General features: G+C 33.2%; 1 protein-coding gene across 4 annotated transcripts in view; it reads right to left on the minus strand.

Annotated features, from left to right (window-relative positions):
- Positions 1–26,683, minus strand: part of Cdh12 (cadherin 12) — a 939,290-nt gene that overhangs the window by 348,117 nt on the left and 564,490 nt on the right. The window lies entirely within an intron of this gene.

The raw sequence follows: 26,683 nt of genomic DNA on the forward strand, positions 1-26,683 counted from the left end.
GAAATGGCAGCTTATCACATCACAGACTTATGATAGGATTTATTTTTATAAAGGAAAGCACCATATATAGTTCAGAAAACATCCTGTGAGTTTTAGATAAAGAACTTATCAGTGTTTGTACCAGACTAAAATCCTTTCTTTAGAGATTAAATCAGAAAAAGGTTATCCTTTTGTTTTGCCAGAAATTTTTCCACTGCCAATTATCTTGGTCTCTAAGTAGCAAAATAAGTAATTCCCAATTTAAGAGCATTTTAGGACTATATGTCCTCATTTACCTAATTGCAGAGAAAATTATTTTAAAAGTAATTTTCCCCTCAGAAGCAATTCTACGAGTGAAAATTAAATATGCATAGAAGGTATAACTCAGTTTTTTTTTAAAGAAACGGAAAAGTGATTTTTTTAAAGAAATGTAACTGAAAACAATTGCAGTCAGTATATTTAATTACTAGGGTTTTATTGTTTATTTTACTCACAAAAAAGATTTGAAATATGACATATATCCTGTTCACATACTATCAGATCTGATAGTCTCAACTTTGTGAACACATAGTTATGGCACAAGGAAGGTTTTGAGAGTGGCAAAGACTGCTCCTACATATCTGGAAAAATGATTTCATTTTAGCAGTATTTTGCTATCCTTGGAAGAAAGGAAATCACAGAGCTAAATACAACTTGGTATTTTCAATAGTTGGAAGTTAGCTTATGGGGCTATGGAGCTGACAAGCCTGTTGTGTCCCATTCTAGAAGTCTCATCTGGCCTCACCACACTATTATGATGCCAGATTCCCAAGGTAGAAATGTCATCAAAAGCCAGGCAAACTTCAGAGACGAAATTCCTAAGAAGTTCTTAGTATCACCCAATTTTGTTTACCTTCATCATTAAAAAAAATAAAGATAGCTATAATTTATGAATTATTACATGGCAGATTATGTGCTAGACATTGTAGCATAATTAGGTTTTAAATTAGTATCATGTCTCTGTTTTATAAACCTGTGAAATCATCAAGATGCTGGTGTACACTTATTTGGCTACTGAGAAATTACCGATTTTTATTCAACTTTTTTAAAAAAATTCTTAGGACAATGACTATGTATTAAAAATTTTTTGTTATTTATTTTGGTACTGGGAATTGAACCCAAGAGTGTTTACCACTGACTACATCCAGACTCATTTGTAATTTTTTTTTTATTTTTTAAGACAGGATCAAACTAAGTTGCATATAGCTGAATAAATTGCTGAGGTTGGCCTCAAACTTGCAATCCTTCCAAGTCACTGGGATAACAGACATGTGCCACTTGCACCTGGCTCAAGCTTTGCTACATTCCTTATATAAATGATACCATGCAGTATTCTTTCTTTTGTTTCTGGCTTATTCAATTTAGCATAATATCATCTAGATTCATCTATGTTAATACAAATGGCAGGATCTACTTTTCTAAGGCTGAATGATATTCCATTGCACATTTGTACCATAATTTCTTTCTTTCTTTTTTTTTTTTTTTTTTTTTTTTGAGAGAGAGAGAGAGAGAGAGAGAGAGAGAGAGAGAGAATTTTTTAATATTTATTTTTTTATTTTTAGTTTTCGGTGGACACAACATCTTTGTTTGTATGTGGTGCTAAGGATTGAACCCGGGCCTCAGGCATGCCAGGCGAGCGCACTACCACTTGAGCCACATCCCCAGCCCTGTACAATAATTTCTTATCAATCTATCCATCCATCCATCCATTGACAAACACATTAGTTATTCCTACATCTTAACTGTTGAGGGTAATACTGCTATCAACATGTGAATGTAGATTTTTCTTTCAAAGTGGTAATTTAATTCACTTGGATATAGTAGTTCTTTCAACAGTGTTTACTACTCTTACTGTACCAAATACCTTCACAAATTTAAAAATTAATATGCAGACAAATCACCTCAAGTTATTGACAAAATGCAGCTGCTCATTTGGGTCTGGTGTTGCAATTGCAATGTTGAATTTCTCAAAAATTTCTCTTAGAGGAGTTAGGGTCTTCACCACATTACTTGTTTTCCTATTAGAGCATGTAACCAGATTCCCTGAGCTCTGAGGTTGTATGAAACCCTGAGGGGAGACTTTTTGGTTTTATATTCTGAATTTGACATTAAGTTACCATTTTTACCTTAAGGAGATTATTCAAAAGTCTTTAGCTCTCAGTTTTTCCAAGTTCAGTAGGAGTAAGAGTAATATAATATTACAATACATGTATAAAGAACAAATAAGAAAATATATGTAAATAAGAATTTACTTTAATACACATGGTAATTGCTTAACCTATGCTAATGAATATTTTTAATTAGAAAGTGTATTGCAATATTATGCATTAATGAAGATATGGAATATCTTTGTGTCCATAAAATATAATATATATATTTTTACTATATATATATATAGTAAATGTGATACACACACATAGAAAGAGAGAAGAGAGAAAGAGAGAGAAAAGGAGAGAAAGAGAGAAAGAGAACCTTGGGAAAGGAAGAAAATTAACTTCATTTATGAAACTTTTCAGAACAATATTCAAAGTGAAATAATTTAAGCATAGAAGACCAATTATTTTCTTAAATGAGGAAGCTAAAAACAATAAATTTCATAGAAACAGAGAGTAGGATAGTCATTTCCAAGGGAAATAGGGAGATGATGGACAAAGGGTGCAAAGTTTCAAATAAACAGGATGAACATTTCTGGAGAATTAATGTACAACATGGCGATTCTAGTAAATATACTATATTGTATACTTCAAATTTGCTTAGAAAGTAAATTTGAAATATTCTAATAAGCAAAATAAGTAAATAGATATGAGGTTATGGAAATGCTTGAGTATGATAATCATTTCACAATGTATACATACATCAAATGATTGCATTTTACATCATAAATGTACTCTATTTTTGTAAATTATGCCTGAATTAAGCTGGAGAAATTCAGCCTGAGCCAACATTTAGAAAATAAATAAATAAAAATAAATTTAAAATGGCTTACAAAACTAAAGCAGCAGGATCTTCTTCTGAACTCCCTTAGTTCACAGGGAGGGCATTGCATTTCTTTTTTTTTGTCTGTTTTTTTATAAAGCATTCTCAAGAATGTAGGTACTTAAAGCAAATTTATTATTACACCATTTCTCTTGGTCAGGAAGGAGTCTGACATTTTAACTAAGACCTCATGAGACTCAGATCAAAATAATATCCATTTGTATTCTCCTATTGAGTCCGGATTTAGGAAAGGTCTACTTCTGACTCTTCTCAGATGGCCAGTGCACATTTCCTTTCTGGTTGCTGGACTGAAGTCCCTGTTTTCTTTCCATAGTCATTTGTGATTTATCACAGATGCAGGAGGCTGCCTCATGCTGTGCCTCCATCACAGCAATAAGATACCTTCCTTGATTGAATTCCTATCACAACTCGAATCTCTCTGGCTGCCCTTCTGCTTCCAATGAGAGAAAACTTTACTTTTATAAAGGCTCGTATGATCAAATGATGACCTTTTCTAAGATCAACTGTACCATGTCACATGACCAAATCATGGTATGAAAGCTATGACAGGGGCACAATGGCAGAATTACACAGAGTATTTACAAGAGCTAAGGGAAAGCTTGAGGGCTAATGTATATGAACACTTAAGTAGAGCCAGTATATAACTGGAGACACTCAATAGCATAAGCAAAAAGTGGAATTTTCATTTGATTGAAGAAAGCATATAGTTAGAAATTCAGTGTTTTGGACTGATATAAGAATCTTCTAATCATGGTGTCATTTAACTGTAAGATTGGATAAAAGAATAATAATTAAGAATATTCTATATTTCAGCAAAGCAAATTATAATTTTATTTTAATAGTTTATTCTGTACAGGCTTTGGGTTTTGGAACAGTTCATTGAGCATAATATGGTTTCAAGTACTTAAAATCTCTTTAAAATAAAGTGAATTATTTTATAGAAGCAAGGACAAAAATATTAAGTGGGAAATATTGTATCACATTATTATTATGCTTAAGGAAATATGCTCCTAAACAATAGGAGGAAACAAAGCAGTGATCATTTAAAAAAGATTTACAGACATGAAATGTGTGCATGTGTTTTATGTGCTCGAATAATTCCATACCTTTTAGAAGCAGAGAATATGCAATGTCTTATTCTGCCTCATGGGCATTCAGAGCTTTTAATCTAATAAAACCTTTGTGTCTGCCAGTAGCATGTCAGGGTCTTATTACTTTGCTTCCGTAGCACTTGATGTGCGTGGCTAAGTCCCTGCACAATGTACCCTTTGGGGCTTCCTGAGGTAGAGCCATGCAGGTTTGCATGTTTACTTACTGACAATAAAAGAGAGAGAGAGAGAGAGAGAGAGAGAGAGAGAGAGAGAGAGAGAGAGAGAGAGAGAGAGAGAGAGAGAGCTGTAACATTAAATATTCTATCCCTGTTTTTACTTGTGCATTCACTAAGAATGATGAAAGCATAGACTATGTGGAATGATTTGAGAATTGTGCATGAGCATGTTCTTTGTTCTCCATGTCTCATGAGAAGTCAGTTTCTAGTCATGTTCAGTAGACAAATGTGCTACCTCTTTGTTACAATACAACTTGAGCTTCCTCAGAGAATGCAGTCATACAAGTTAGCTTCAAAGCCCAACTAATGATAAAAATGTGCACTTAATTTTCACCTAAGTGAAAAAAAAAATGACAGAGAATTGACAAACCTTTTCAAATACAATTCCGAAGGCATCATTTTTATTAACAAACTATAATTGCCTATGAGGCTTAACTTAATGAAAAAATGCTAAGGTAAATTTTAGAGAGTCCTCACATTGATACTTTACATTATGGAATCACATCAACATATGCTTAAGGATGAAAAATTAATAAAATTTATCAATCACTGAAAAAAAACAGTTTTTAAAAGCCACATGCAACATTTAATGTATTTAATGAATGAAGGTGATTGTAAAGCACATAGCTTTTATATAAGATATCAAGTAGCTTTCTGGGGTTGTTAATGTTTTAAAATTTTCAATCATTAAAATAGAATACTGCAATGAGTGTGGGAGAACAGAGAAGTTTTAAAATCAAATTTTATCTGCACTTACTCTCATATTGTCTCCTTAACCTTCTTGACACTTTAATTGCTTGCCATTTTTCACTGAGATGGCAAGCGTGTTTTTACATATGCAGAATGCAGCCTGTGTTAATGTGTATTGATTAAAGTATAGATGGTGATGCTAGGATGTTGGAATTTTCCCCAGTGTGACTACTGAATAGCTTTTTATATCATCTCCACTCACTTTCTGTTTTAAATAGAGGAAAGAATGCATGCATTTTCCAATATGTCTCTGTTACATAAACTATAGTATTAATAGGTTAAAAAAAAGACATGATTTTACCAAAGAAAAGCCAGAAAACAGCTATATCAAAAAACTTGCTAAGTCTTTCATTTTTATATTGAAGACGCTACAGGAAAATCAATAGCCTCCTATGAGTCCGAGTGATCTTGCAGCTTCTGAGAAATTTACATCTCCCTGACAGGCACTTTGTAAGGTCTGGTTCACCTGGGTCATGAAAGTCCACATAATTTGCATCTTGAGCAATTTCTCTTTTTCCTTTACCTGTTCCAGGAGGAAGGAAGATTGAACCTGGTCATAAAGAGGAGCTCATTATGTAAGTCTCAGCTTGCGAAGAGTAATTTTGTAGGTGTTCCTAAAGTGCAAGAATGTCACATAATGATAATATTTTCTCATAGCTCCTCAGATCTCCACATACACTAGAAAATGGAAGTGTCATATACTGATGCACATTTGAAGTTTCATTCTCCAAATAAAATTGAAATGTCCCATCAAGGTCATTGGAGAAATATCATCCCAAGATGGATTCACAAATTATTTGCCAATGAATATACAAAAGAGCAAGATACTTGGTTTATCTCTCATAAAACAACAACAACAACAGAACAAAACTATATATTCCTGATTTTATTCTGTCCTTTAAACTTGACAAGTCTAAACATCAAATATATATTTATATCATGATATGCTATTAATTCATAGCCTATATTTTATAGTACTGCAATAAGCACAGTTAATAATAAATAAAAAGCACATAGGCAAAACTGAAATAATTTGAATTAAAAATAAATTGCAATAGCAGTGACTAAATAGTTAGGGCTTAAGTATGCTTACTTGAATTTAACCAATAGTTCAGTGTGGATATCTATCAAAATAAATTCTGGGATGGTGTCTGAAATCCACTTTAGTTCAATATTTTTATTTCAGGATAAGGTTTTGCCTAGATTCAGATATATCAATTTTCCAGTATTCATAAAAAATACAGTTAAGATATAAATGAAATTTATTATTACAATTCAGTCTCATATTTATACACCATATATGAGATCTGATATATAAAACAAGTGGACAATTCAAGTTTAAAATGGTATTTGTATATTCATTTTATAGTTTTCCCCTTTGAAATGTAGGATGGATATCCTTTAGAAAACATTATTTTGGCTCATACATTATCATGTCTAATTAGAACAACTGAAGTAATGTACAAATAACCCTCAGTGTTTAAGGTTGCATAAATCGAGGTTGATGGAAGTAGACCATCTAATCTTGCAAAAATATTCTGGAATAGGACTAGACATTGGCACCATTTGGAAAGGAAAAATGACACTACCGCTTTTTATGTTCATACTTACTTCATTGCTTTTGCATATAATAAAAACAGATGATGTTTATTGAGCACTTATTATTAGTCAAATGTCTTATTAAGTGACACATGAATATTTTCTGTTTCTCTCCAGAAAACATTCTGAGGTTGGTGTAACATAGCTGCATTTTATTGGAGGATCCATTCATGAAGACCTTGCTATCACATAATGAAGATTAATTACCTACAAGAGCAAATAAATAGCTGAATGGGTATTCTTTCAAACTTTATTTAGAGTGAAATTCTACTGTCTGGTTCACTGTATTTGGTGGCTTGCCTTACAACTTTATCATTTGCATGCCTTAGTTCAATATTATTATTACAGAATGCACTTATTTTCTGTACGGTCATCATGCATGTTCAAAAAAACCCTGCACATAAGCACAATCAGTCACACATTCTGATGCACTTCCACAACTCCCTGATTTACTACTACATGCTGACAAACTAGGGCTTGTCACTCTTTTTATTATCTAAAGTCCTATCATAATATAAATTAATAAAACATTTATAATGGTGTCCTCTCAGTTATGAAATTTTCAGACAATAATAGCTTTACTGGTATGATTTTAAAGTTTGAAATATTAAATGAAACTCCATTATTTAAAAGTTTGTGTAGAGTTACGTTGTTTGCATTGATTCACCGGTTCCCTAAAAGGCCTATAGTTTTCCTGGAGCAGGTTTTAGAGCAGGGGTTCATTTGAGGTGAAAAGAGGAGGAATAAGAAAGACCTAGTAACAGATCAGTTAAAAGAAAATTTATTAATGCACACCACTAAACAGCAAAGACACAGGAGAGGACAAGACAGGATATGTTGACAGTGGGATCTACAGAAGGTAATATTTAAAAAAAAATACTGCATTCAACTTCATTCAAATATCTTCAAGTTGAAAATTACTAGATTTCTCTAATCAAACCTTCTAAAATAATGAGTACATGCCTATGAATACATGCATTTGTGCTGGAAAAACTTGGTTATTTTAATTAGAAAATCAAGCTTATGTGTAATTTTCTTGGAAATCATTTTTTTTAAGTTGCCACATTTTTTCTTAAATTATATTAACTGAAACCATACTACTTTCCTTTATATCCATATTTATGATTTACATGGCCTGGATGAATTTCTTGTCTGGAAGCTTTCTGTCTAACATAATCATTGCTGATAACCAATTATCATTTTTATTTTATTACCTTTTGTTTGTATTGCACATATGTAAATGCTGAGAATTACCTAAAGCTCATCTGGGTTTTACCTAGTAAATAAATGACTTATCTAATTGGGTCAAACACATGAATTGTATGAGAAATATCTATAAACACTAGAACCAAGTTTGTCCTAAAATACCTTAAATTGTTTAATATTTTACAAATTGCTACAAATTTCTGAAAAGAAAACTTAGTCAAATGTAAATTTCCAAAAGACAATAGCAAAAAGTGTGTATGTGTGCATGTATGTGTGTGTGTGTGTGTGTGTATTTGTGTTGTGATTCCTTAAGATATTGTTAGAGACAACAAATAGTAATAGGGTAAGAAGAAAATATGTACCCGCCAATGAAAATTAGAAAAACTTCACAAGTCTTTTAAACATATGTTGCTCTTCTTTTCTAGCTCAGCTTCATAAGCATGTGTTGTACACAGCTCAGCAATTACTGAACAACTCTTCATTTTCAGTAAGTTATCCATTTTTTGGCACATACACTTGAAACTGGCAAGAGGTTCAATCTGGCAATAAAATTTTCACCAGAAAGTTCTTTTGTTTCTCTTCTTTTTCTTTACATAAGAAAAACATAAACACATCAAATTTAATTATTAGCACTCCATGGTAGATATGTTAGATATTTTTTTCCTATGGATCCTGTGGTATCTTCTTGACTGGATATTTTCTGGAAGTCTCAATGTAATACATTCTTATGTTCTAACAGTGGTTCTCTTTGTCTTTTGAACATGGAGTGGACATATGAATGCTGCTTACCAGGAGGAGGTAGATCAAGTCAATGAGTCTGTCAGATAATGAGGATGGGAATAGGCATGATCTTACACAAATCCTCCAAAATGGATTGTAATGTTTGTCCTATTCTGCCATACCATAAAAACCCATCACAAACCAGGTAGCATGTAAGCAACCAAAATTTATTCCTAAGAGTACTGGAAGATTTGTTCGACTGAGGGTACAATTTCTGGTTCCTAAATATTGTCTTTTGGCTGTGCTTCCCCATGGAGAAAGGGACAAACAAGGATGACCTTCCTTAGACTTTTAAATAATGGTAGTAATCCCTTTCATGAAGTATTCACCATAATTCCCTATTCACCTTCTAACAGGACCTACATCACCTCAGGGAGAGGACTGGTTTCAACATATGAACTTTGAAGAAAAATAAATATTCAGATTATGGCAATATCAAATGCCATAAACAGCAAAGCATTAATTCTAGAATGTTCTTTAAAACTGTGTTTGGGAAAATTGCCAGTGGCCTTGCACAGATTCCCTGCTCAGCTCTCGTTTAACATGCATGGCCCTTGAAATACACATGCTCTATGACTTTGCCCAAATTCTGAGTCTTTTGTACTATAATTGAAGGAAAATGTATAGAAAAGGTGCATAGAATTGAGCTGTCACGGAAGTTTCTATATTAATTATTTTTCCCTCATTCCTTTCATTTTTAATATCTATGCTATAGCATTCTCTTAAACTTTACTATCTTTATGTCACCCTGTTATCTTATGATCTGTTGTAAAAATTAAGGAGAGAGATTTTAAAAGATATATGAATCCTCATGAAATAACAAGAAGTCAATTTAGGAAATTAAAAATACTAAAACACTTAAAAGAATGCAGGAATGTTTTATGAATGACCAAAAACTGCTAGAACAAAGAAATCCAAGGACTTTGTGTTGGTTCGATGCAGTTGGATGCTTAAATTTAAATTTACTTTAAGCTGAATTACTAGACAAGCATATATGTTTATTGTTTATTGCAGAATGAAGGATTCACCTTCCACTAAAATGCACTTGTCAAAATTACCACACCACTCAAGTCAGACTCCCATCTGCCATCCCTTCTGAAATACTCCCATCTCCTGCATCCGGCTTTCAATACAGCCTGTTCTCCTCCTCCTACCATGTGTACTGTTCCCTGACAGTTTCTTTTGTCAGTTCCTTTTCTTTATGCTTGTCTTTTAATGTCATGCCTCAGGGCTCAGTTCTTGGCCCACTTATTTATTCTGTTTATACACCTTTGGTTATATTTTTCACCTAGGGTCCTCAAAATGATCACAATTCCCAGATATATACCTCCATTCAAGACTTCCCTCCAGCTTTGTGATATCAAGAATTGTGTTTCTTCCTACTCCATATACACCACTCTGATGTCTAATATATGTGTCAAATTTGACACTTAAAAAACAAAGCTCTGCCTCCAGTCCCACGCACACAATCTATTTTCAGATTCACCCATTTCAGAAGACAGCCACTCCATTCAGACTAAACATTTAGAAGTTTTTCTTGAATACGCACATTTTATTTTTACACTTTAAAACTAATACTACACACACTATTCATAATTTGAAAGTTTTAATCACCATGGTTGCTATTTGCCTGACAGGAGCCACCATTGTCTCTTGCCTGGGTTATTGTTATTGGTAGCAATCCCTAGGATTGGGCTGTCAAATGAGATTCCTCAAAATCAGATGCTTGATCCTCAAATGATCTTATTAATATTCTCAATTTTGCAAAGTAGATGAAACATGGGGGGAATTCCAAGATGCCCAGGATGATGTCCTATGACATTTTTATCTCCTCAAATTGTGTGTGTTCCAATAACAGATAAGATTTCTAGTGAAGTTTAAGGCCACCGTATTTTAAAAGATATTGATAACAGAATGTCACCATTTGGTACTCATATCGGTACATAATTGCATTATATAATCCATGGATCTAAGTCCCACTAAACTATAGCTTTTAGGCGTGCTTACCAAAAACAGTTATAGAAACAGTATATATGGTCCAAATTTTTCCATAATAAGGACTTTCCTCCGAGCACAAAAAAAGAGTTTACTTGCCAGAAGTCTGTGTCATTTTCACTTTCAATGGGAGATCAGACTTATCTTTGAATGCTCCTTGCCCAGGATCTTTCCTTGTATGGAAGGAGTTCATTCACCTGTTCATGAAGACCAACCCGCCATGCAGACACTTTCATCTCATCTCTTAACAATGTCTCTTTCTTTTACTCTTTCCCTGCTTCCACATCTTCCAGCAGTTAGAAGATGGTCTGACCATGTCATTCCTTTGCTCACCATTTGCAAGGACTCCACATTTTATTCATGATGACAGCCAAAGTTTTGGCCAAGCACGACAAAGGTTCACATGAGCAGTCCCTGACTTTGTCCTCTACCATGTCTTTCACTTTCCTCATGACAGCCACACCAGCCTCCTGGGTGTCCCACTCATTAGGCACATTTCTGCTGCTCTTCTCATAGACACACAGGAATAATTCTCCCATTTCCTTAACACCTTCACTGAACCGACCCTTTTCCAACATACTCAGACAGACTCCAAATACTCATGGCCTGAAGCTCTATGGTGTTTTAACTGTCCTTTCTTATCAGTTACCAGTATATTTCATATACTAATGAAATATACTGTTAGAATATGAGGTTCAGAAAAGCAAGAATATTTATCTGTTTTGTTCACTGAGGTACCCCAAATACCTAGAGGAGCAGCTATGTACAGTAAGTTGCAAATATTTTATAAAGAGTGTGTATGCAATTGTGCATTTGTCTTGGATATCTGGTTATCCTCTAATTGGACTAATTATTTTTCTCAGGTCCACATCATACTGCCTGATAGTCAATTATGAGAATAACTTTTCCCAGAATATCTTTCACTAAAAAAATATTTTTCTTCAAATTTGCTGCTAATAAAATGTTTCAGTTATTTTATAAAAAATATTTTAAAAGTGGATCAATCAGAATAAATCTGAAGGATAACTATTTTTTATAATAGTATATTGCCAAGTCCTTATTTTGCAAAACAAAATATGCATATATACTTTAAAGATATTTTGACAGGTAGAAAAGCACAGAGTAATTTTATTTTGTTGCATATGGATTTCCAGTTTTCCCACCACCATTTGTTGAAGAGGCTGTCTTTTCTCCAATGCATGTTTTGGGCACCTATGTCTAATATAAGATAATTGTAATTTTGTGAGTTAGTCTCTGTGTCTTCTATTCTGTACCATTGGCCAGAAGTCAGTTTGGTGCTAATACCATGCTATTTTTGTTACTATTGCTCTGTAGTATAGTTTAAGGTCTGGTACAGTGATGCTACCTGATTCACTCTTCCTGTTAAGGACTGCTTTAGCTATTCTGGGTCTCTTATTTTTCCAGATAAATTGCATGATTGATTTTTCTATTTCTATGAGGAATGTCATTGGGATTTTGATTGGAATTACATTAAATCTGTATAGTGCTTTTGGAAGTAAGGTCATTTTGATAATATTAATTCTGCCTATCCAAGAGCAAGGTAGATCTTTCCATCTTCTAACGTCTCCTTTGACTTCTTTCTTCAGGGTTCTGTAATTTTCATTAAATAGATCTTTATAGCAGCACAATAGCTAAACTGTGGAACCAACCTAGATGCCCTTCAGTAGATGAATGGTTAAAGAAAATTTGGCATATAAACACAATGGAATATTACTCAGCAATAAAACAGAATAAAAAACATGGCATTTGCAGGTAAATGGATAGATTTAGAGAAGATAATGCTAAGTGAAGTTATCCAATCCCCCAAAACAAATGCCAAATGTTTTCTCTGATATAAGGAGGCTGATTCATAGTAGGATAGGGAGAGGGAACATGGGAGGAATACACAAACTCCAGATAGGGCAGAGGGATTGGAGGAGAAGGGAGGGGACATGGGGTAATTAATGATGGCGGAATTTGATGATCATTATTATCCAAAGTACAGGTATGGAGACACAAATTGCTGTGAATATACCAGAGATATGAAATATTGTGCTCTATATGTATAGTAAGAATTGTAATGCATTCTGCTATCATATATTTTAAAAAATCACAAAATATATATTGTAGTTAATGCTTTTTACCTTATGGATTTTATATTTTAAAATAAACATTCTGAAATTTAAAAATAAGAAAAGTACAGAGTAAAACCCTACTGTAAAATAATTATAAAGAACTTCATTTCATAGAACTACTGATGCTCTAATTAATATATTTCAGATATATTTTTAATTCAGTGTTTACAATTGAAAAATTTATTTTAGTAATGATTGTTCCATGGATAGAAAGAATAGATTTTAAAGAAGATAATGATTACTGTGAAAGTCATTCTGAATCAAATCTAGTAAGTCTTTTTAACTAATGTCATGTAAATTTTTATTCCTTAAGTTTCAGTAAAATCTTTAATTGCTGAGCTTGTTTTAGATAAAAATGTTTGCAAAAAAAAAGTTATTTTCAACTGAGCAAATGATTTGAAAATGATTATTCACCTTTGCTAATAATAGTTACATGAAAAAAATATATACTAGCTTTACACATATAAATACTCACACACACCCACACTTTATTTGGCAGTAAACATACATACAGAGGAGAAAATAGAGGTGTAGGTTGTTTAGATCAAGCTCCTTTCAGTTCAGTGGGAGGAAGTGTGTACATACATGGCTAGGAGACAATGTGTTAGAAAGTGTTTTTAGTCGAAGAACTGCTAGTCACATGAGTGATTTTAAGCAGCAGAATATATAAATGCCAATCAAGGAAATCACTCACAGAGAGCCAGAGCCTTGCTGAAAGAAAGGTACTCCAGGGAATTGGAATGACCTTACACTGCCAAACCGAAGTGGATTGAAAAGTTTAATGCCACGGACAGATTTTGACAGTGGTAATGGCATTGGTGTCCTTGGCTTGGTCCCACTCTAGGGAGTTATAACTTTAAAAGCTTTGATTTTTGTTTATCATGACAAGTTCTTCAAATATATTGCTCTTTGAACTCAATGTTTATGACATGGCCCATTTCTCTTCTGAAGACTTGGAATCCACCACAAGAAAAGAAAACGTGGCAAATCTTTATTTATAAAACATTATTTCAATTTTACTTCTATTTTGGTACTCCTAAATACTATGAACAGAGAGTTATGATCCAATAATGATGTCATGATAAATAAAACAGGTTTTCATTTTAGATAAATTTGTTAAATAGCTTTCCATTACTACATTAATGTACTTGAGATTGCTGGTGTGTAAGAGAAAAAAATTTAGTTAGCACACAGTTCTGGAGATTGAAGCCTAAGATTGAGAAGACCCGTGACTTTGGCCTTCTGTTGGGAATGCCACAAGGTAATCATGGTGAGTGCATGGAGGAGAAAATTGCTACCTAATAACTAGGAAGGGGCCAGCATCCCCAAATCCACCTCTGGGTTCACCTCCAATGACCTAAGAACCTTCCACCTCTTAACATTTCACCATCGAGCTAAGGAACAACCCTCTAACACGTGGGCTGATGGATGATTTTTAGTATCCAATCTGCAGCAATAAGCTTGGCTAATTTCTTTTGTCAAATATTCTTAGTGTGATTTCTCTGAGGTTTTAACAATGAAATTAAAGTTAAGCTTTAAAAAATGTTTTCCTCTGATATGTGAATATATCTGACCTCAATATGCCTTGCCAATCTTGCAGGCTTAAAATCCGAGCATCTTGGGATGCTGAGGCAGGAGAATGGCAAGTTTAAAGCCAGCCTAAGCAATTTAGCGAGGCCCTAAGCAACTTGGTAAGATTCTCTCTCTCAAAATAAAAATAAACAGGGGCTGGGGCTGTAGCTCAGTGGTAGAGCGCTTGCCTAGCACAAGTGAGGCACATGTGATCCACTCACTGGATCCTGAGCACCGCATAAAAATTCAAAAATTAAACAAAGGTATTGTGTCCATCTAAAACTATTATTTTTAGAAAATATTTATTTATTTTTAGAAAAAAAAAGTAAATAGGCTGAGGATGTGGCTCAGTGATTTATTGCTCCAGAGTTCAATCCCTGATACTAAAAAAAAAAAAGATAATAAAATAAAATTTAACAATTTTTTTTTAAATTAAAAAGAGTGAGATCATGCTTTCTTTCCTAAGTCACCTTTTTCTCAACCTCTTGTCAAAGCAATGGCATTAGGATGCATACATTTTCCATTGTTCCTATAAAATCTTCATTTTCCTCCCAGTGTATACAATTGCCACACACAAAAGAGGATGAAAAGGTTTTCCAGCACCCAAGGGGATGCTGAGGACTGTCAGAGAATGATCAGAGTTTGTCTTTTTTCTTATTTTATAAAAAATTATTGGGTTCTGTACTGATAGTATCTTTGATCTGGTTAGAAGGGACATAACTTTGCAGGATAATGTGGTGTGTGCTTATATGCATGAAGAAATAGGTACATTTGTAGGTTTTTATTAATTTTGAAAGAATCACAAAAATTATGTGGTTCTTCTTTTCATATTTCTTCTCTCTTTATTACACTACTGGGCACCAAACCCATTCATATTTTCCAATTTCCTGAATTCCATTCCACAGTCACAGCTCAGTTCTCTAATATGCTATCTACTACTTGTGTTGTAATTGCTTATATATACTGCTGTCATCAGAAATCCGATGGAGTTGGCCATGTTAAGCCACTTGAAGAAGAGAGGCATTTAATTTTAAAACAGACTGTTTAGAAATTACAGTCTAACAAAGGCAGATTGATACCTGTTTATAGTAATATTAATATTTAATATTTATGTTTCTCCTGTTTCTTTTTCATGCCCTAAAATTAAATGAAAATAGGCAAAATCTGGCTTTTGTTTGCCTGTTTTTTACTTTTCAACTTCTAATCCTCTGTCTCCTTGTAGTGTTCACATATGGACACATATTATTTGTGTTGAACATGATTCAAGTACTGTTTTGAGTTATGTGGTTCAATGTTTGAAATATGTTGTATATAAAAATAAAGAGTCTAATACATTCCTTCAAAGAATAATCAAGGTAAATAATGTGCACACAGGGAATACACTGCACAAATAAATACCACAACAAGACAGCAGTCCTTGCTGTGCTGCACATATCTTCCCTGGTGACCTCCCCAATGACAATATTCACACTTCACTAAGGAAGAATAAGGTTTCTTTTTATTCCAGCAGATGAGAAGAAAGTACTATTATTTTTAATGCATTTATCTTCTCTTTTTTCATCTGTCCTGCTTCCTTGTCCATCCCATTTCTATTTCTCAAATCTATTTCAGACATGACATGGTTTTTGCTCTCCAGTCCTATATGTCTGTCTCCCTTTCTCTTTCTCTCTGCTTTTCTGTTATATATTTCTTTGAATCTCACTTTCTCTCTGTTTCTATCTCTGTGTTTGTGCTTGGCTGTATGTTTGTGTTGTGCATCTCCCTATATTTATATACACACACATTCACACTTCATTTTTCCTCTTTTTACTTTATATTCACACACACACACACACACAGAGAGAGAGAGAGAGAGAGAGAGACAGAGAGAGAGACAGAGAGAGAAAGTGAGAGAGATAATTTACACTTTATAGGGTTAACTCATCCCTGTTCTGCTGTCTTGAATAGTAAAATATCAATCACACTAACCCACTTACTGAGCCAAAGTTCTTCCTTACAGTCGAGAAACCTCCTAAGAGTCTAAAAATGAACAGACTTATCCATAATGATGACAGCATGCATCTGATTTGCATAGTGCCTCTTCAGTCAAACTCTTACGCAGCCCAGTTAGACTTCTGAGTACAAGAGTACATACAGACTTACTTAACACAGTGACCTTGACAAGCCTCACAGTCAAACTACATTGTGAGAGAATCACATTTGAAAGAAAAAAAAATTACATCTAGCATTCCAAAGTCTAATTATACCCATGATAGGCATTATTTCTCAGGGTTGAATCTATGGCTACATTATATAGTGCAATGGGAAAGGAAAAGAAAGAAAGAATTGTTTGTTGGATGCATATCAGTGATTAAGCACATGGCTAATTATTTTATGCATACTATCTCATTTCCTTCTATGTCACACATTTATCCTTCTGCGTTGCTTGTTATATAAATGAGGAAACTGAATTTCTAAGAAATTAAAGGTACTTATTTAATGTCATAAATTTAGAATGTGGTATGTTGAGCTTCAATCCCAGAGGCAGAGGATTTAAAATGTGCAATTGCTATTTCTTTGCTGGATGTATTATTGAAACATGCTTAATTGGAATAACCCCATACACTTTTGGTTTCCATTGCCAACTTCAAGTTACTTTTCCAAAAGCTGACATCTAGCAATTCCTGAAAGTGTGAAATGTGTGGCAGAAATACAGGAATATAAGAGGAATACAAGGGCAGAAACCTGAGTGTCACACACACACACACACACACACACACACACACACACACACACAAGCTGCTTCTCTTGAACATAGGTCATAGAAAAAATAAATATTCTAAAATGAAAAGTAATGATATGATCAGAACACTTAAGTTGTTCTTACTTTCTAGGCATATCAGTTTAGGGTAACTGAATACCTTGACTAATTCAATTGACTACTCATGTTCTATTGACTAACATTTGTTGACTAGTAAAGAGCTGAATTCTGTTAGGAAAGCTTGAATCCTTAACATTTTTCACCCTAAGAACGACCATAAATACATGATACAGTGGAGCTAGAAGAGTTTGGTTAAGAATTCAAACTTAGGTATTAATTAAAATGGTGAATCAACACATATATTTTTAAATTTTTTTCAAGTTCAATATTTTTACTAATCACCATTTTTCCCAGATCAAGTGAAGACTGACTTTTCTATACCAAAGTAATATTCTGTGTTAACATTCTAAAATCCAACCTTTAGCAATAGAACCCCTTCTTCATGGAATTTGAGAACTGGTGGCATATTACTTGTGATAATGATGACCTTAATAGTAAGAATTTTTTTCTAACCTTCAATTGATTGAACTATAAAATTAACATTTATCTTGTTCTACTCATTTTCTCAGTAGCTACTGTTAATTAAAATTTTAATTAAGCTGCAGTTGTTAGCAATTCTAACTTGTTAGAATTCATGATTGTCTAAAATGAAAAGGTTAGTAGATGCATGCTTAAAAATAGGGGCTATCTGAAGTCCATAAACAATTATTCTTGCCTGTTTGAATGGCTAAGTTTAGGTATACTTACATGTTATTTGGAAGGAAACAATTTAAGGATATGCAGTTCAAGAACTAGTATGTTTCTCTTAATACAGTCCTTGACAAGGAGTCAGGCCTTTGCTTCTATTCCTGCTTATAAGCTGAAAAAGTCATTTTGAACTGGCAAGCAGCTCACTGGTTTTCTATATCAGTATTGTTATCAGTAACACGGAGATAATAGTTCTGACCTACCTCACAGGGATCTGTAATGATTAATTGGATAATGTCCACTAAGTGCTTAGCACTTAGAATAAATGTACTATATAGCTATTAAGCATTGTTATTATAAGATGTTGCTTCAATGTAATATCAGCGACTGACTGCTCCATGATTATGAAAGAAATTACTTCCTATAGTATTATGAGTGCAATATGTATTGATTTAAATATATATCTTTTGGAATACATTTAGGCTTTTTGAATGAGCTAAGCAAAGGGCAGTATTCTGCATAGTTTTGTAGTTGTATATTTAATAACACACACTACCAGGTATTTTATAAGCACTAATATTATACATAGACACTATTTTCTCACATGTTATAGAAAGAACCTAGGGCATTAAAACTTTAATGATTTGCCCAAAGCCACGGAGGTAGCAAACCGAAGAGCCAAAACAAAATCCTTGGAAAACTGACTTTAGAACATTCAAACTTGACCACTTAGCTACACTCCATGTCTCTTATGATTACACTTACATTTATCTCTTTGTTCAAGAAAGTAGAAGGCTCAAGTGGTTCCATATCATATGTAAAACTTGCTTATACATCTCCTTGAAGACAAGTCCAGGAAAATTTCCCAAGAGAACAGTAACTTAATGATGGATTGACATACACAGAAGGCAAGAGCTAAAGTCACAAAGGAAAGGTAAGCTAAAGGTTCCTTTCCATGTTCAGCCTGCTCTCACTTCCTATTCTTTGGGGAACATATTTCCAGTGTGATCTCAAATTTAGTTGTTTTAGATTTTTGAAAATACAGAAATAAAGAATAATGGAGAAATAAAGGAATTGTGTATGCCTCTGGGAAAGCAATAGATATTTTTTAATTCTCTAATCTTTCATCAGCTGGAACAATTTGGTTTGTAAATAAAATGAAACCCAGTACAATGTATTTAAATAAAACCAAATTATTGTTTCTCAGATCAAGAATCCCAGAGGTAAAATCATATAATTTAACTTTTAGTTCAATACCTCAATAACCATCACTGGGGCCTGGACTCTTCCCATGTGTCTCCTCTCTACCCCACAGCATGGTGCAGCAGCTTCACATACCAGTTTACACACACAGATCACTGGATAAAACTTGATTGCATGCTTACCTCTTATAAAAAAAAAAGTAGCAAGAGAAATTAAACTTCCATGGCTAACTAAATTATTTAAAATGCATTCCCTTGCTCAGGGACCTGAGCTCCCCTTTATGAACCCCAAGATTCATAAACAAATGTGGTTTTCTGAACATAATTAGCATTCTCTTAACAAGGAACAAGAAGAATGTCTATTGGATGGATGACCCAAAAGGGTCTGATATCACCATTATATTTTAATAAATACAGTTCTGTTTTTTCTATTCTTTATATTTCTAAAGTGAGAATGAATGTATTTAATTTTTATTGATTTTAAACATCTCTTAATGAAATTATACATAGCAAAGTGAGGAAAAGTCCAGTACATTCTGTGGCACTACTGACCTGAATTGTCTCCTAGTTTCATAATTCTGAGTATGACTCACAACCCATTTTGAAACAAAAATACAGACATTACACAAGATTCATTAATCAGACTCAATGACATTTATGTCTGATGTGCATGATCCTCTAGATGTCAAACCAACATGCACAATGCATAATATGCACAATGCAAACTTCTCTAACAGGCATGCCCATTTCAGGACTCTATCCTCTTTAATATGACATTTACATTTTGATTTAGTGATTTTTTTTTTTAGCATAGCAGTTTGTGGTTGCTGGTGGTGGTATGTGTTTATGTGTGTATCTATGTACATATATTATATTACATGTACCTATGTAATTGTATATGTACAAACAGTGAAATGGGCTATGGGTACCCTCTAACTCTTACCTTCTCTATGGGTTATATCAAATATTATGAAGGATCACTTAACTTGATTTTCACAACACTAATTAGGACTCCCTTTCTATGAGATTTGCACTGTTTTTATTATGCTGTGAGTCTGTGTGTTGCAGCTATTTGTATAATTATATCATTACTCCTACTATACTAAGATAATAAAGACACAACTAACATTTACATAATGTATAATTTCCTCAGTATTTTCCATGGTATAATAATTTCCTGCAGTGATAATAGGTATTGTATGACAAAGGACTTCAGTTACAATTTTTGGAGAATGCTAATTTAAACAAAATTTTTAAATTTCTAAATGCTTATATGTAACATGCCACTCTAAGTGGAATAGATATAGTATGACAATAGATATTATGTGATGTATTTCAAAAAAAAAAAAATTTGACCAAGAATCACTTTTCTTGAAAGTCTTAGTAGGACTAGTATTTGGTGAGATGAATTACATTAATAATAATATTATGATTTGTAAAGCACAAAATACACTTCAAAATATGTTTTATATGATTTTCATAAAACATTGTGTGTAGGTAGATCAAGAATTAATATTAATTATTCATTAGATGAGAAAACAGATATTTAATATGTGCCACATAACTGTATTATAAATTCAAAATAAAATGGGTTCAAATTTTTACTAACTTGTGCTGTCATCATTACACAATTAGAAACACATGCTTATATATTGATTTTCTTTGTATTTCTTTCTGCACCTGGAACAGTAATTTATGCCTTGTTACATACTTTAAAAACTACTGTTCCTTTAAACTACATCTGCTTTAGTAGAAATTGCCAGTAAAGCAACAAACATGTAATCAAGATATATAACTAATATTATACAAATTAGTATACAAGATATACCTAATATTTTGTGCACACATTTATATAACACAATTATTTTTATTTAATTAGTTCTAGGTCCTATGGAATTTTTAAAAGCCTGTCAAAATGCAATTAATTCTGTTTTATTTTCTATCAATCTGCAAGCCCATAATATAGTGAAAAATCAGGTGTAAATCATGAATTGGAAAATCTGTTCTGACATAGCTCTAGGTATGAAATGGGATGATTAATCCAGACCATAACGAATATAAATGGAGTTTTACCTGTTCTATTAAGTCAACCACAGGAACTAGTCAATATCATTTGTCTTGAAGACAAGTAAAGATTGAGCCAATGTACACACTAAAAAGGGCTCTATCGATGTGGATTGGTAATTAACCAGAGTCCCCACAATCTGGTCATGAATAATAAAAATATTATACATACATATCTGCATATATATAGAACTGATGTCAACCCCTGTGCAAAGGCATAATATTTAATCTCATATATTTTAACTATTTTACTTTTGAAATAAATTTTCCCTTTTAAAGATTCTAAAAATGACTCGGTGAAGTTTCTTTATCTTTCCCTTTCACCATGAATGTTATTATTATAAATGTTCTATGTCCACTGAGAGTTTAATTGAAAATTTTACCTAAACATCAATTAAAATACATAATAGCTGTCCAATCACTAAACATAAACGAAAGTACCTACTTTTTAATCAAAGAGATATTACAGACAAAAAGAAAAATGTTTTGGCTTCATAAATTATCTAGAATATAATCTCTGGTCTTCCTTTTGGCTCTGATCATACCTGGTTTAACAGATTGCCAATATTTGCTAAAAACTCATGTGATAACACTAACTTGGATAATTTAATTTACAGCCCATATTTCTTTATTCATAAATAGCAGTGTATCTACTATCAGATGTAGAAAAAAAATATATTTTAATAATACAAAATGAAATATGACAGCTTATCCTCTGTGGGGTTATTTCGTTAAATGCTGGAGGCACATGGACTCAAAGGAGAAGTTGATGCAAAACTATTTGAAAAGTCTGAGAATAGAAAAAAAACAATTTTTTTTGCCTATTTCGTATGTTTGAGTTTTTTTTTTCAATTATCAGAAGAAAAGTATATTTTCATGAGGTTAAATTGGAGAATATGGTATTAATAGAATAAATGAAACACTTCTGAAAAAAAGAATCTGCATGGGTGCCATCTACTTGGGACAAATTGCAGAGAAAAGTGAAGATGCCAGTGGAAGAGTGAAGTCTAACTGGGTTGAGGAGAGAAGACCTTTTGGCGCCTTGCCTTCATCCTTCAAGTGATTTCCAAAGAGATGGCTCCTTTCCTCTGAATGGCCTAGGAGCGACTGGATGAAACTGCTAGCTAACTTCTGAGAACTCTCCTTTCAGCATGGCCACTTCCTTAGGCAGGGACCAGTAAACATCACAGAGTGGCTAAATGCAACTCTTTTTTTTTTTAAATTTACCATACGATTTATTTTTATTTTTTTAGTCATACATGACAGCAGAATGTATTTTGACATATAATACATACATGGAATGTGCATACATCAATCATATTGTCTATTCTATTCTGCTGCCCTTCCTATCCCCCCTACTCCTCCCCTCCTCTCCCATCATTTCTCTCTATCCAATCTAATGTGACACATTTTTTTTATTTTTCTTATTCTCATCACAACATCATATATGTATTCTGTATAACAATGAGGTTCTCCTTCCATCTTCCGTGCAACTCCCCTTCTCCCTCTTTTTCCCTCCCTAAATGCAACTCTTAAAGTGTGTAGACCCTTACAAGTTCTGGAGGCTCTCTACTGTAGTTCTTCCTGTGGTGAACTACAGGTGCACCTGCTTTTAATGGAAGAAATTGTAGATCATTTGTGTCATCCTGTTTCTCAAAAACAAACAAACAAAAAAAACCCTCAATATTACACATACACTTTAGAGTGCTATTGATGTGTGTCTGTCACCCCTATAATGTAAGCCAAGAATCTTATATCTTAACACATCTGCAAAAGATAGATTTTATATTAAACAAAGGACTTTGGAATTCTAGCTTGGTGGTAAAGTGCTTGTTTGCCATGTAGGAAGCCATGGGTTTGATCCTGAGCAACACAAAAAATATTCAGAACATATTAAACAGAAGATTCAAAGTCATGTAAACATGAAAATATCTTTTAGTGTTTGGCGTTTTTGCTATTTTTATTTTGAATATCTCCTTTAATGTAAGTTTTTTTATAACTCAACTCAACCTATTCTCTCCTAAACCCTGTGTTTAGGAAGCAGCCCTTGTACTTGTAATAGCTATTTGCAGACATCCACGTGAGTTCTATGACAATCTATGCTCTATCATCTTCTAATTTTGCTTTCTTCCTGCATTCCTCACCTGAATAAGCTACCAATTTAGCTTCTAATAATATACACCAGGTTCCTTCTTTTATTGCTTTATTTTATTTCATCTTTCATTTCAACAGTCACCCCAGTTGGTTTTACCTCAAATATCTTCTGGATTCTTGGACTTCACATCTCTCCATTGCAAATACCCTACTCCAGGACAACATCAGTGTCTGCCTACTGCATCCTAGCTCTCTCCTTCCTCTCACCCTCCTTTCAAACCAACTCTCCTTCACAGGGAAATGAAACTAACATTTCATTAGACCATGCCATTTCTTTCCCACTAAGAGCAATGTTCAAATTCAGAATTCTTTCTGATCTGGCCATTTTCCACTATTACTTTACCAGCTACCATTCTCCATATTTTTCCTTGGAATTTCTTTCCCTAAATGTTCTCATGTTTTGTCCATTTACATTTCAATGAAAATGCCATCTGATAAGAGAAGTCTACTTTACCACCTAACTCACAAACAGGCCCATGTTCATATACACAACTTCAATCACTCTCACTTTTGTTTTTATTCTATAATATTGATGACAACTTTATGTCATACCTATTAATTTTCATACATATTTACTTATTTATTGCTTCACTGAATGTAAAAGCTACAAAATAGGGAATCTGGCTTTCTAGATGATTATTGAACACTTTGTACTCAACACATTTACTAATGTAGCTGTTCATATAAATTATGCAGTCATATGGCAGAAACAATAAATTCTTCATTGTATGTACTTATTTTAGAATATTTTTTTTGTATTTGTGGATAGACAGAATGCCATCATTTTATGTGGTACTAAGTATTGAACCCAGTACCTCACACATGCTAGGCAAGTGCTCTGCCACTGAGCCATAGCCCAGCCGGAGAATTTTTTTTTTAATAGAGAAATTATTTTGCTTTTTATCTTGTCAATTACATTTATCTCTTGAATGCAATGAACATATATTGAGAAATAAAATAAAACTTCTCCAAATTCGAGTGTGAGACTCACCCTGTAATGCCTGATGCCTTAAGATTTTGCTTCAGATAGGAGGATATTTGGAATTCCAGATGTAAATTGCTTAGCACAAGAAGATATCATATCAACCTAGACATTTCCAGAAGTTGATTGAAATTACAATGACTCAAAGAAATCCACACAAAATCACAAACTATATTTTAGGATTACTTTTCTTTTGGATCTATACATAGCCTGCAATACAAAACTAACTTTGATTTCTGCATTAAGGAATTAATGACACAGCTGGATCATGGCCATTGGGGATGCAGTATTAGAGCAAACTTGCTCTGACAGACTATGAAAATGTGAGGAGAAAGGCCCCCACCACACCACCAAGCACTCCTGCGTTCATACAACCTACAGAGGTATTGCCTCATATGTTCTGCTCTCTAAAATCATTAGTTAGAAATTTCTCTCTTAGCTTTAGCAACTCTTGGTGAGTGTTTAAAAATGACAGATGATTTTGACAGATTAATACAATCTCGTTTAATAAACATAGGCCTGTCAACTCTTAATTCCCATAATAGAATATTATTTTACTATCTTCATATCATGAAAAGTAGGAAATGGGAAATGTCACTACTGATGGTGAGATAAAGGAAGTGAGGATCTCCTGCATGTGTCTCCAGATACATTGCCCTAGTGTTGCAGGACACTCCAGGAAAACCCACATGTTTGCCATGTCCTGAATAGAACCCTCAGGGCTCAACTGGCCATGCCTCTGCCTAGAAGTAAATGACTTTCTCTCTTTCTTCTTGCTCACTTTTATCCAAATTTTAGGTGAGGGTCCAGAGTTACTCTCCTCCAGATGGCCTCATTCTCACCAGGGATCCAAATGAGGCATTGTTCAAGCTGGACTCAACTGAAACACTATGGGTATTCTGAGATATTATTGACATAATCATTCACATGCTCATTAAAGCCCTCCTTGTGATATTGGGCTACATTACTGTTACAGAGGTTATTAATTATCCTCATATTGACAAGTAGCTATGAAAAGAATAGTAATATTTTTGTAGGTATATCATTTTTTTATATATACATAGTTCTACTTTTTTAAAAAGCATTTTGTTATAAATAATGAACATTAATTTATGAAGTGGAAAATTTACTCATTAGTTCTTGCACTTTTTTTCTGGTTGTTTCTATTAATTAAATTGTTGGAAGCTGAAATTACTGGATAAATGATACAATGTCATAGTGCCATTATGAATAGTTGTGCCAGATTTAAAAAAAAAATTGTTAATGGGTATGTCTTTTCCCCTACATAAATTCTGGGTATCATCAACTTTTCTAACATTGAAAAACTGAGATATAAATGAACTGTGTTGTTCTGTGGTTCTATTGTACCACAAGAAGACATGAAAGCAGACAAAAAAGTCTTAATGCCATTACAAATTGATATTGAAGAGAATTTCCCTTTCTAGTTTTGCATATCTACTTTCAAGTTTTTTTTAATGAATACATTACACTTTAATCATAACATATGTACTAAAATTATTTTCAATTGATAAGTCTCTTTAATAGTGTGACTTTAAAAAGACAGTCTTGCACATTGTTTAAGATTGTGAGGTCAGAGGTCAAATGGACCCAAGTTCAAATTCAAGCACATGCAATTGAAACTTAGTGTCTTTGTCTAGACAGAGAGTGTGATAAAACTTGCACACTTAGGGTGCAAATACTGAGGACTCACACAAGCATCAGCACATAGCAGTTAAAACATGATAGCATTGGAGAAACTCATGTTGAATACTGCAACTCAGATAATGGATAAAAGGAAGCAAAATTAATTTCCATGTGATCATTTGTTATCAAATATGGGTTTATGACAGAATATTGTTTTGGTGCAGATTAATTGCATTTGTCCAAAAAAAAAAAAAACAGATTTAGTACTATAAATAGAAATCATTTAATTTTTTTGGAATTTCTCTTAAAAGTAATTGAAGTTAAATATAAACTATGATATTTTTCTCATTATCTTCAAGTGGAAAACAAATTAAAGGTTTCAGAATTAACTATTTTAATGTGAACCGGGAGTCAAATTACTATTTTTCTAAAATGCAATACATTAGCTCTAAAATTTTTACTCAGTTATAAGTTTAAGGGGGAAAAAAGAAACCTAGATAGTTTAGAGTACTTAGCTGTGGTTGTCTACAATATTTTTTTTAATTCTTAATTTTATTATCCTAGTACTCCCACTGAATAAAATTCAACAGTATATACAATTAATTAAAGGAATAAATTAAAAATAAATTCACATGTAAATTAATTGACAGAACAAATTTGTCTTTCCCAGTATTAATTTAGCATGCATGAAGTTTAAGACACTAGTGATTCAGGGCTGTATTGAGGAGATAAGTTTTGTGATCTTTCTCAAAAACTGAGAAGCATTAATTT

The sequence above is a fragment of the Ictidomys tridecemlineatus genome, chromosome 1 (assembly GCF_052094955.1).
Source record: "Ictidomys tridecemlineatus isolate mIctTri1 chromosome 1, mIctTri1.hap1, whole genome shotgun sequence".
NCBI lineage: Eukaryota > Metazoa > Chordata > Mammalia > Rodentia > Sciuridae > Ictidomys > Ictidomys tridecemlineatus.